We start from the raw sequence: 12,292 nt of genomic DNA, 5'->3' as shown, positions 1-12,292 counted from the left end.
AAAGACACAGAGAAGCTGCAAGGCAAGAGAAGTCTGCCCTATCAGCCAAATACTAGAGCAATCATTTAACTCTTTAGAATTCAAACTCTACAGACAGTCAGCAGGCAACTGACTGAAAGAAAGGTAACTTTCCAGCTACTTAAAGTAGCTAAGAGCAATGAGTCACCGGGTCAGCATCCATGATGCTAGGAGTTTCACCTGGAAACCTAAGAGAAAAAAAGGACAGTAGCATCTGCTCACTAGGCTGCTCCATAAGGCACATCATGGGACCAAAACACACACATACCCCCAATCCCCAAGTAGTGAGTCAGGACAGAGCCTTTCAAATTCTGATGTACAATACATGAAAGTTGTTTACAGTGACCTGTTGCTTCCACACCTCATAGGAAAGTTGCCTGTAACATCACCTCCAAACTTGTGACAGGTTACACTGTGACATGACACACTACAGCCAGGCAGATGCAGAAGGGTATGTGTGCAGGTGCCAGAGGAAAAGGCAGTCAGAGAAACAAACAAGTGTACAGGCAGCAGTGATTGAAAACTCTGAAAGTCTAAGGTCTCTGCAAATGCCTGAGTAAAAGCAGAAGCAGTCTCCCAGATCGATTATGCATGCACGCCACTGAAAACACGGACTGCTAAAGTGCCAGAGCTCTGCTGGATAATTTATAGGCCGGTGTTAGTATTCACAGAGTGGCACCCAGAGTTCAAAGGAACGAGGTGAAGAATAAAAGTTTGAGCCTTATGAAAACACCATCACAGCAAGCATGAGCATCAGCACCACAAAGGGCTTCAGTTGTGCTGGGTACAGGCAGAAGCCAGCAGATATTATCAAAGTAGGAGCCATCAAGTGCTGTCTTGGCACAGGGACAGAGAGTTCAGGGAAGGTGTACAATCAGAGCATGCACACATACAAATTTCACAAGTGCTGAGCACGTGCCTCCTTGACTTTTGGGAAAGCAGAGGAAAGCTGTGTGCCAAACAACCTGCAACCCATTCCATCTTCTACCACAACACTTCCTCACAATCTTCTTGATTCTTCTGTGCTTGCCATACACCAGACTTCCTGGGATACTTCTGTCACGGGGGGAGACACACCAAGCACGGAATAACTGAACACCTTCACATGAGTTTTTCACTTAAAGTCTCACCAGGATTTAAAGCCAGGACTTTAGAGAAGAAATTAAGCATACTAAGCCATCCAAAATGCAAGCTTTATTTAGGTGAGCTTGAGTTTTCCAGCTTTATCACTGCCTGAGCCTCTTAAAACACCTAGTTACCTGGAGACAAAGATGGCAAGACAGTGAGGTCATCAATTTACTAAGCCTTATGTCTGCTCACGTTTCAGATTAGACACAACACCAATGGCATTAGAATAAGCACTGTGCAGTTGACTTCAGCAGAGATGTAAAGCAGATGCTGCCTCGCCCATCTTCGCTCCTCTCTCTGCAAGGCTACTCTAAACCCAGATCTTACAAACAGATATGCAGGTGCACAGCATGTACTGCCACTATTCACTGTTACCATCTAGTGCTGAAAACTGAGTACAAGGGAAAGCACAGTTACACAGACAAGATGAACTAAGGGATTTAACCAGTATTTTGGTATTGCATGCAGGCCCAGATAGCACCTTGTCATAGCTCCCACAGCACTCAGCAAAATCCTTTCCAACCGTACCTTTTCCAAAACAGAGTTAGTTGTCTAGAGGTACAAGTAATTTTCTGTTCTAGAACCTTTTCTAAATGAAGTTCTCTTGCCCTTGCAACACCTACCTCAACCGGGAAGGACTACAGGAATTTGGTGCTGCTAAATATACTAATAAATACTCATCTGACATGGTCATTCCTGCAGGTTAGCCTTCAGGGACATTGTGTCTGGGTGCAGTGCTTGAGGCTCAATCAATTACAGAAAGTTATCTCTATTAGAGGCCACAGAGGGGCATGCTTTGGAGACACAAATCACTTAGGATGAAAACTTTTTGTTCTGCATTTAGACAGCATCACACATCAAAATTCTTGTGTATGACTAGGGAATACAGTAATATAATTCAATAGAGTAATTGTCACTACAAGTGGACTCCTCTCCGTATAATTAGAAAATAAGGTGGATTTTTCTCCATAGAATCTGGAGGACTACAGTATTGATGGATGTCCATTCTTTTAGTCATGAGAGGGTTGAGCAGAAGGAATTGAAACAAGGAACCTATGTCTTCATTCTTTTGAGCAATCTCCATAAAGAGATGGCAACACTATTACATGGAATATGTAACTCGATTAATTCTCTTGCGAGATCATTAGGATCTTGGCAATTTTTCTATTATTAGTCCACAGTATCATTTTGGGTCAGTTTTTAACTGCAATGCTATTCCAAGTCAGAGGACAAAGGTACATGGTGCACAACACAGAATGTTGTGGGTTGGCAGCATCTGCTGATATGTCTGACAGACATTAATGGAGAAAACGGTTTGGGATACTATCTCAAACCAATCCTAAGATGAAGCGTGTACCAAATGTGATTAAAAAAATCATTCTGTTGCCTGTGATCTTCAACAAAAAGAATTTCAACTCCATCTATTGAATTTGAGACCTTTTTCAGAGATAAGAAATAGAGATAGCAATTTGCTTTTGTCATGAAGTAATTCAATGACAGGATGAAAAAGAAAGTTTCTGCCTTCTGCCCTTTCCATTTGATTATTTACCTCTGACAGTACAAAGAAGGGAGGTGTCAGGGAAAAAAATCACAGGACTACAACAACAACAACTTAACCATAAATTAAACACATGAAAATAGACAAAGTCCAGCAAAAAGAGGCTATAAAGCCATGCTTGCATGGCAAAGTTCTGGTAACTGGGGGGCTGCAGAGATGGAGTCTCTGAGAACTTCCAGAAGCTTCTCCCATGTTCAATAGAGCCAATGCCAGTCAGCTCCGAAACAGACCTGCCACTGGCTAAGGCTGAGCCCATAAGTGATGGTAGTAACACCTCTCTGTAACACCTCTCTGATAACCAATTTATGAAAGAAAAAAAAGTTTATGTGCAGAATTAACTGCGATCAGAAAAGACAGGAGTGAGAATATATAACAGGAAGAACTCTGCAGAACACCAAGGTCAGTGGAGAAGGAGGGGCAGGAGGTGCTCTAAGCACCAGAGCTGAGATCCCCCTGCAGCCCACAGAGAAGATCATGGTGAGGCAGAATCTGCCCTTGCAGTCCCTGGAAATCCGTGGGGGTGCAGAGATCCACCTGCAGCTCGTGGAGGGGGCCCATGCTGGAACAGGTGAATACCCAAAGAAAGTTGTTACTCCTTGGGAAACCTGTGCTGGAGCAGGCTCCTGGCATGACTTGTGACCTTGTGAGGGACCCAAACTGAAGCAGTCTGTTCCTGAAGGGCCACATCCTGAGAAAATGATCTATGTTGGAACAGTCTGTGAAGAACTGTAGCTTGTGGGAAGGACTTACATTGGAAAAGTTCATTAAGAACTGTCTCCTGTGGACAGGAGCCCACACTAGAGCAAAGGAAGGACTCCTCTCCCTGAGGACAGAGCAACAGAAACAACATGGGACTAACTGCCTGTAACCCCCATTCCCCACCTTCCTGCATTGCTGAAAGTAGAAGGAGGTAGAGAATCAGGAATGAAACTAAGGCTGGGAAGGAAGGAGGGCTGCAGGGAGGTGCTTTTAGGATTTTTTTTTACTTCTCATTATCCTGCTCTGATTTTGATTGGTAATAAATTCAACTGCTTTCCCCAAGTCAAGTCTCTTGCCCATGACAGTATTTGGTGAGTGATCCCTCACTGCCCTTATCTCAACTCATGGACCATTTGTTATATTTTCTCTCCTTGTCCAGCTGAGGAGGGGAGTGGCAGAGCAGCTTTGGTGGATACCTGGCATCCAGCCAGGGTCAAACCACCAGAAGCAAGACAGAAAAGACTTAAGTGGAAATAGAGAGAAGAGGTATAATGTGTTTAACACAAAGAGAAACAAAAATTACAGACACGAACAACCAAATCTGAAATGACATACGAATCAGTTTACAAACTGAACCCTTTTTCCAGCACAATTACAGTGACAGAATAATCACCAGAGAGCTTTAAGAAATCATTCACTGAGCACTTACATGGGATAATCTAGCAAAGGGACCCAGGAGACCTTAAAGATCTGAAATAACAAACTCCTCAAAGCAGAAGAACAGTTCAATTCAATTTGTGGGAAGCCAAGTGGGTGTGGAAGGAAGCAAGCAGCTGAATGGGAAACTCCTGACAGCACTCAAACACAAAAGGATGCGAATGAAAGGTGAAAGTGGGGGTGTGCTTCTCAAGAATACTGAAACTCTGCTTCAGCATGTCAGGATGAAAATTAGAAAAGCTTGAAATTGCATGAAAATTCATAAAATGTGAAAGGCATCAAGAAGGGCTTCTTAATACACCCTGCTAGCAAAAGCATGACTAAGGAATCTGTGGGCCCAAACCTGAATGAACAAGAAACCAGTGGTAAAAAGAAAACATTTAGGTCCTTGATGCCTTTTTAGCCATCACTACAAAGGACTATTCTCAGCCTTCTTGTTCCATGTGCCCAGTGGAAGAATCCAGGGGACTGAACACTGTCCATAGCAGAGGAAGAATGAGTTAAGAACCATTTAAACAAGCTGGGCATACTCAAGTCCCTATGACAAGACAAGATGCCCCAAGAGCACAGAGGCATGGGAAAAGTTGTGATAATTGGAGGAGGCTTCCAATGACTGGAAATGGGTAAATATCACACCTGTCTTCTAAAAGGACAAGAGGGAAGATTGAAGGAATTATGGGCTGGTTAGCCTAACATCAGTCCCAAGGGAGGTTGGTCAGCAAATCCTGCTGGAGCCCATTTTTAGGCATACAAATGACCAGAATGTGATTTGGAACAGCCTGCATGAAAGAAAAAAATACCAAAAAATCAGTCAGGTTGCCTCCTGTGATGAGATAGGCCCAGCAAGTAAAAGAATGGCACAACTTTTGAAAGAGTCCCCAGTGGTATAATTGTAAACAAGGCTATGTAGCTGCATCAGAGGATGTTCAGACTGGACATTAGGAAAATGTTCCTCACTGAGAGGGAGTCACTAGAACAGGCTTCCCAGGGAAGAAGTATGGGCACCAAGTCTGTCAGAGGTCAAGAAGCATCTGGATGACAGTTATATGGTTTAGTTTTAGGCAGTGCTGTGAAGAGCAGGGAGTTTGACTTGATGATCCCTATGGGTCCCTTCCAACTCAAGATTTTATGTGATTCTATGGTTTGCAGGCAGCTGGTAGCAGATCAGTGCACTGCAAAGCCCGTGGAAAACTGGCAGGACCACTGCACTCCAGGGCTAGTGGTCAGCAATGCAACAACCCAATGGCAGCCAGTTCCTAACAGCATTTCTCAGGAGTTCTTAGCTGGACTTGCTGCATTTTGCCAATGTCTTTCTTGTACTGGGGAACCCAGTACAAGGCACAATAAACAGACATAATCCTGCAAGTGCTGAGAGTATGGGGGAACAAACTCATCCCTTGGCCTGGTTTCTATGCTTTGGCCAATACACTTCAACATATGATTAGCTTTTACAACTGCAAGAACCATCCTAATGGTGAGCAGCTAGAGCAGAATACACAAAGAAGGTGGGAGAGTTGGGTATGTTCAGGTCAAGAACAGCTAAATATTTACTCTTCATTCTCTGTTCTTCAGCACCAAACCTAAAAACTGTATAAGCAGCTATGAAACTTCACCATCCATTGTATCACGTCTGAGGTTGGCATACTGTGCGATGATAACACATCACACAGTTAGAGAAATGACAGCACCACACAAAGTTACTTGATATAATTCTCACTCAGAAACAAGGATTCCCTAAAATTGCCTCATGTCTATCTTCCATTTTGTGGCCCTCTCAAGGTAGCACTCAAAAGAAGACTTACATGTGAATGCAGACACTGGCATAGGCAGAGTCCTAAGGCCAAGCGCACTCAAATTTCCCAGCAGCTGGGGACAGCCACATATGTGGAACAACTGCTCACTCTTCAGCTGAATCAGAGCCCTCCACTCTTTCAGCACTCACCAGTAGAGCACCACTGACACGACCTATATAGATAGAATTGTTGCCTATGAAAGGCATTAGATAGTTTTTACAACACTTTGGTAGATACCAGCCAACAAACCTCCTGCATTATGTCACTTAACTTTGAATATTCATCCTGCTGAGATCCATCAGTCTTTTCCTGGTGTCCTTTAAAACACAGGGCAGCAAAATCCCATGTTTAGTCTCATTCAACAATAATAAACTACAGTTTTCCTTGAAAACTGCAATGGACACTTCATTGTTGGACCAGTGTGCCTCCCTATCTATACCACATGAATGATGAGAAGTTATTGGGACAGAAAAAGCCTCACTGAATGATAATTAAGATGTTTTATTTAAACAGATGGAAGATGCACACACAACACCACCAAAGCAAAGGACGCAGTTTGAATTATTGTTATAATTCTCTGCCGCTTGCCTACAGAAAGCTTGACAACAGCTAAGCTGTCAACATGCTATCATACCACCCATCCTGCTGACCAATCTTTGGGTTTTCTGTACTCCCCCAGTTATCTGTGTCCATCTGTTGTCTCTGTCTCATCCTTAGCTTGCTAGCTCTTTGGGGCAGGGAACATTTTCTGCCCTGTGTTTGAACAAGCATTGTGTAGGTGCTACCACAATAGGCAGGAATAAAAATAACAACAATAATTAGGTTATATCTTAGTATCTCCTTGGGTTGGAATGTTTCCCTCCTGACTTCACAGCAGTATTCATAAACAATTATAACTTGGTGCAATATGGGGCCTCATAAACAAATAATTACATCCCAACCTACCTTCAACCATTTCACCAGTCATCCCTCGAGGGCTGGATCTGCTGAGCTCTCCATATGCTCCAAATAGTGAGTGTGTGTGAACTCAGCCCTAGCAGAAGATACCAGCCTTGAAATGTAGCAGGACTAACACCCTGCATATAATCCATAGATTTTCTTTGGACAGAACAAGCTTCCTACACACAAACTGTCGCCTCCTACTTTTGTGTGTCAACCCTGACTCACTTCTAGTGCCAAGAAGAAGAGTATAGTATCTTCATCCTCTACTCTCTCTGAAGAATGGCAAGAGCCTGCAGTTACAAGTTTATGTAAAATGGTGGAAAACAGTTACATTATAAACTGTGCACACAGACTGTGGCCAAGCACAACACTGTACAACTTCAACAAGCATATATTCCCTGATGTTCTTTTAAACTAAAGGAAAAATCTTCCTTTCTTGAGGTTCACTAGGGAAACTGGTTCTCTGCACCAGAGACACTCAGAAATTCATTCCTAGGCCCAGCTGGATCCAGACAGGTTGTTAGTGTAAATCTATGATTCAGGAAAAGATAGCAGTAACATGCCACATAGTATACCTTGGATTGCTTGCTAGTAGCTGAAAGGTTTTGCTGAACGCTCAGGGGAGAAAAGCCCCATTCACCAACAAATATTCTCCTCTCTTAAAGTGCAATGAGCCCTTCTCACGAGTACCAAAGTTACTGAATCAAGCATTAGGCTCTCTCTTCTCAAATCCACTGGGTGCAGAGGCACCTCCTGCAATGCCTCATCCACACTACTCTGCTTGAGGATTCTGGAAGAAAGACATTGCAGTGAGGAAAATCCTTTGCTCTTGTCTACTTCTTTTAATGGAAGAGCACGGAAAAATTATCTTGTAACTTTAACACACCATACAAATCTGTGGTGGTTTTTAATAGATGAAAGGAGAAGTGTAAGCCTTTTTTACCATCTCCAAATAATTTCACCAAGTCTTCCCAGTGCAAATGAATTAGTAACCAGGATAAAAGTCTCCAATAACTTCCAATTCCTAGTTATGAAGATGCAGGAAGTTGAGCCAGCCCTCTGCTTGTTTATCTGCAGAAATAGAAAGGCTTACAGTGCCGGATGCTAAAGTAATACTGCTGAACACACAAACTCCCTCAGGTCTTTCTGGGATGTGCACTGTAAAACTGGATTATGCCAGGGGCATGGAAGGTGCTGTAGGGCAATTTGCAGAGGGAGTGATTCACCCTGGCTCTGCTTCCCCATGTTCCCATCACAACTGCCAGTGAGGGGACAAGCCTGCCTCTCAGGCACTGCAAGAGCTGTTGGGACCAGACATCAGGAGCTCAGGCAGCCCATTCCCTTCTGAACCTGTCAAAACTATAATAAAACAACCTAGATAAAATTTTGTGTCTCCTGTCTCATCTGTTCTTAAAACTTCCTGTGATGAGGGCACTACAGCCTCCCTGATGACACCAGGACACTGTTTTCCTGCTTAACTTTCCAAATACTCATGAAGCTTTTCCTAGCACTTACCTCCACATCTTCCTTGCTACAAATTAAGCTGATTACTTCTTGTCCTATCCCCAGTGGACACAGAGAACAATTAATCACTGTCTTCTTAAGACAAGCTTTTAAATATTGGACAGCTCTTCCCTCGTCAATCTTCTCTCCGGTCTAAAGCAACCCAACCAATCCTCTCCTTGCAGACAGCACTTGCCACTCTGGCTGCTCTCTCCTCGTCTCCTTCCACTGTTTCTGGTTTTCCTGCTCTCACTGGATGCAGTGCTCTGCTATGGCTTCAGCAGTGGCTGCTAGCGTAGAAAAACTACTGCCTGTGTGCTACACGTGACATTCCTGTTAAATATACCCTGAAATGGGATTTGCTTTTTTGCAGCATCACCACACTCTTGACTCATATTCAGTCTCTGACTCACAGTAGTGCCTCCCAGATCCCTTCCTGCAGTTCTGTTGCCTGGCTTGTTATCCCCCATTTTACATACAGACATTTGAGTAGGTCTTTCCAAGTACAGTACTTTTCATTTGTCTTTAATAAGTTGTTTCTTATCAAATTTAGACCATTTTCTGGTTTAATTGGTAAATTATGTTGTGCCAAGAAAGCAGATCAACTTCCAACCTCATGTTATACATTGGCAACAAAGAGCATGAAAGGAAGAACTGCTGTGCTCAAACTTCTTAAAAAGAGTTACTACTGTCTTATCAAAAGCCTATCAATTTGCTGCTCCCTTTTCACTCTGCCTTCTACCTGATTCTGGCAGGTTGACCCTAGCTGGATGACAAGTACTCACCAAAGCCGTTCTACCACTCCCTTCTGCAACTGGACAAGGAAAGAAAATATAAAGAAAGACTCATGAGTTGAAATAAGAGATCACTCATCAGTTACTGTCACAAGCAAAACAGACTCAACTTGAGGAAATTAATTGAATTTATTACCAATCAAAATCAAAGCAGAATATGTTTGAAGTAAAACCTAAAAACACCTTCCCCACACCCCTCCCTCTTTCCTGGGCTTAATTTTATTTCCAAGTCTTTACCTTCACCCTACCAGCAGAGTGCAGGGAAATGGGGACTGGAGATTATGAGCAGTTTATCACGTGTTGTTTCTGCTGCTACTCCCTCCTCAAGGAGGCAAGTCTTTTCCTTGCTCTAGTGTGGGGTCCTTTCCATAGGAGACAGTCCTCCATGAACTTCTCCAGCATGAGTTCTTCTCATGGATTACAGTTCTTCACAAACTGCTCCAAAACAGATCCCTCTCCATGGGGGTTCAGTCCTTCAAGGCTGCTCCAGCATGGGTTTCCATGGGATCACAGGTCCTGTCAGCAAACCTGCTCCAGCATGGGCTCCTCTCTCCGTGGATCTGCAGGCTCCTGCCAGGAGTCTATTCCAGCACGGGTTTCCCAAGGCATCACAACTTTCTTTCAGGTATCCCCCTGCTACAGTGTGGATCTCTGCACTCCAATAGATTTCCATGGGCTGCAGGAGCACATCCTGCCTCACCATGGTCTTCATCACAGGCTGCAGGGGGATCTCAGCTCTGGAACCCTAAGCCCCTCCCACCCTGCCTTTTTTGCTTGGTGTCTGCAGAGTTGCTACTATCACATATTCTCCTTCCTTTCTTCTCTGGCCACAGTTGCTTCTGTGCAAAACTTTTCTTTGCTTCTCAAGAACGTTATCACAGAGATGTTACTGCCATTCCTGACTGGCTTGGTCTTAGCCAGCAGAACATCCATGTGGGAGCCAGCTGGCATTACTTCTGCCAGACATGGAAGAAGTTTCTGGCAGCTTCTCATAAAAGCCCACCCTGTAGCCCCCCCCAGCTACCAAAACCTGGCCATGCAAACACAACACACTAATACATGGTGGTCTTCATAAATTAACAGTAGCTCCCTCTAGCCTCATAAAATACATTTACTCAATGAAATTACAATCTGCTGCCAAAAGTATACAGCAACATCCTAGGCACCACATCACTCTGTGACCCAAGCTAGTACCCAACAGAGCTGTTAGCAACTCATTAGCTCATATCAACCAACAAGGAAAAGAAGGGACACATTTAAAAAACAAATTATATTAAACTAAATCCTTAAGACCTGGCCCAACAAAATTATGACTTTTGGTCCACCGGTATTAGATACACCCTTAATATGTATTTGTTTAATGACCTATATGAAATTACAACAAAGATCAATGTTTCTTTGTATTTTCTCCATAAAGTCCTTAACATTTGATTCCCAGATATGCAGCAGGTATTTTTAGTGCATATACCTGAAATTACATTGTATCATACCCTCTCTGAAAATGTTGCTTGAGCTGACAAGACAAAGTAGCAGATTTTAATACCAGGATATCAATGCACTAACAGGCATTCAGAGTCCCTCAAGAAGGTTGGACTTGGTCTCCCCACAGGACTTCTGCACTCTCTTTGTCCCCCTTCAAAAAGTCAAAGTAATCAATAATTGAAAATTTCTTTTCTTTGTGGTCTACCAAAAAATTGCAGTGTGTAACCAGCCATCATAAGACAACAATAAATTACCAGAATTTCTCTCACCCCAAAATTAAAAATTATGTTAACTGAATGTGTCCAGAAGAGGATAACAAAGCTGCTGAAATGCTAGGACACATGCCCTCTAAGGAGTGGCTGAGCACTATATGTTTATTTAGTTAGGGAAAAAAAGGGGGTTGAGAGGAAAGCCCACTGCTATCTACAGCTTCCAGAGGGAAACTGGAGGGAGGTGCTGAGCTCTTTTCCCTGGTATTCAGTGACAGGACATACAGGAATGATTCAAAGATGAAGCAGGTGAGGTTCAGATCAGATATCAGGCAACATTTTAAAGAGAGGGTGACCAAACACTAAACCAGGCTCCTAGAGAGGTGGTCAATGACCTATGACTCTCAGAGACAGTTGCACAATACCCTTAATATATGTCCCTTAATATCCCTTAATGTTTGGTCTGCCCTGAGTGGTCAGGCAGTTGGACTAGTTGATCCTTGCAGGTCACTTCCGACTGGAACTATTCTATTCTACTATCATACAGATGAAGCTTTCCTTTCAAGGAACTCAATGTTTTACAAATGATAATTTTGAATTTTCAGCAAATGGCTAAGTGAAGACTGTTATAAAAAACTGGTTAAACAGACTCTGGGAAAGAACTCCAGAATTCTGCTTCTTAAATTAATACCTAAGGACCATCCTGCCTGCTCTGCTGACACTCAATACCACTGTAATGAAGTTCATGGGTCATGGATCAGTACATGAAGAGGAACACCTGCCTAAGAAGTGACTTTACTGGCTGAAAAGGTCTTTTAGGAAAGGACTTGAGTTCCTGGTAGACACCACATTGAATATCAGCCAACAATATGTCCTTGCACAAAAGGCAGCTAATGGTATCCTGGGCTGCATCAGACATGTTGTCAGCAGGTTGAGGAAGGGGATCCTTCCCACTACTCAGTACCAGTGAGGCCAAACGTGGAGTACTGTGTGCAGTTCTGGACTAATTGGTACAAGAGAGAGGCAGACATCATTGGGGAATCCAACAAAGGGCCATGAGGAAGATTGTGAGTGTCTCTCATACCAGGAAAGGGTGGGAAAGCTAAGACTCTTTAATGTGGAGGAGAATATTCTCTAAAGGGTGTCTGGGGAGGACAGTGTCTGATCGATGTACATAATTGTAGGCACCTTGAAGGCAAGATGTGAAGGTAACACAGACAGACTCTTTTCAGTACTGCCCAGTGACAGGGCCAGAGGCAATGAGCACAAACTTGAACACAGAAGGTCCTGCCTGAACATCAGGAAACACTTTTTTTACTGGAAGAGTAACTGAGCCTTGGCACAGGTTGACCAGGGATGTTGCAGAGTCTCCCTCCTTGATGATATTCAAAAGACATCTGGACATGGTCATCATTTCTGGGTGGCCTTGCTTGAGCAAGGGGTTGGATC

The 12,292-nt window shown here is 43.4% G+C and overlaps 1 protein-coding gene across 2 annotated transcripts in view; it reads right to left on the bottom strand.

The window, feature by feature from the left end:
- The window catches only part of NRXN3 (neurexin 3), a 972,437-nt gene that overhangs the window by 938,543 nt on the left and 21,602 nt on the right, over positions 1-12,292 (bottom strand). Inside the window, exon 2 of one of the 2 annotated variants that reach the window (XM_086893498.1) lies at positions 9,144-9,172. The exons of the other annotated variant lie outside the window; for it this stretch is intronic. The gene's annotated coding sequence lies outside the window, so the exon portion shown is untranslated. The remainder of the gene's footprint in view (positions 1-9,143; positions 9,173-12,292) is intronic. 2 annotated transcript variants of the gene reach the window in all.

The sequence above is a fragment of the Cyanistes caeruleus genome, chromosome 6, assembly GCF_971803275.1.
Source record: "Cyanistes caeruleus chromosome 6, bCyaCae1.hap1.1, whole genome shotgun sequence".
Classification (NCBI taxonomy): Eukaryota; Metazoa; Chordata; class Aves; order Passeriformes; family Paridae; genus Cyanistes; species Cyanistes caeruleus.
This window is presented reverse-complemented; position numbering and strand designations above follow the sequence as displayed.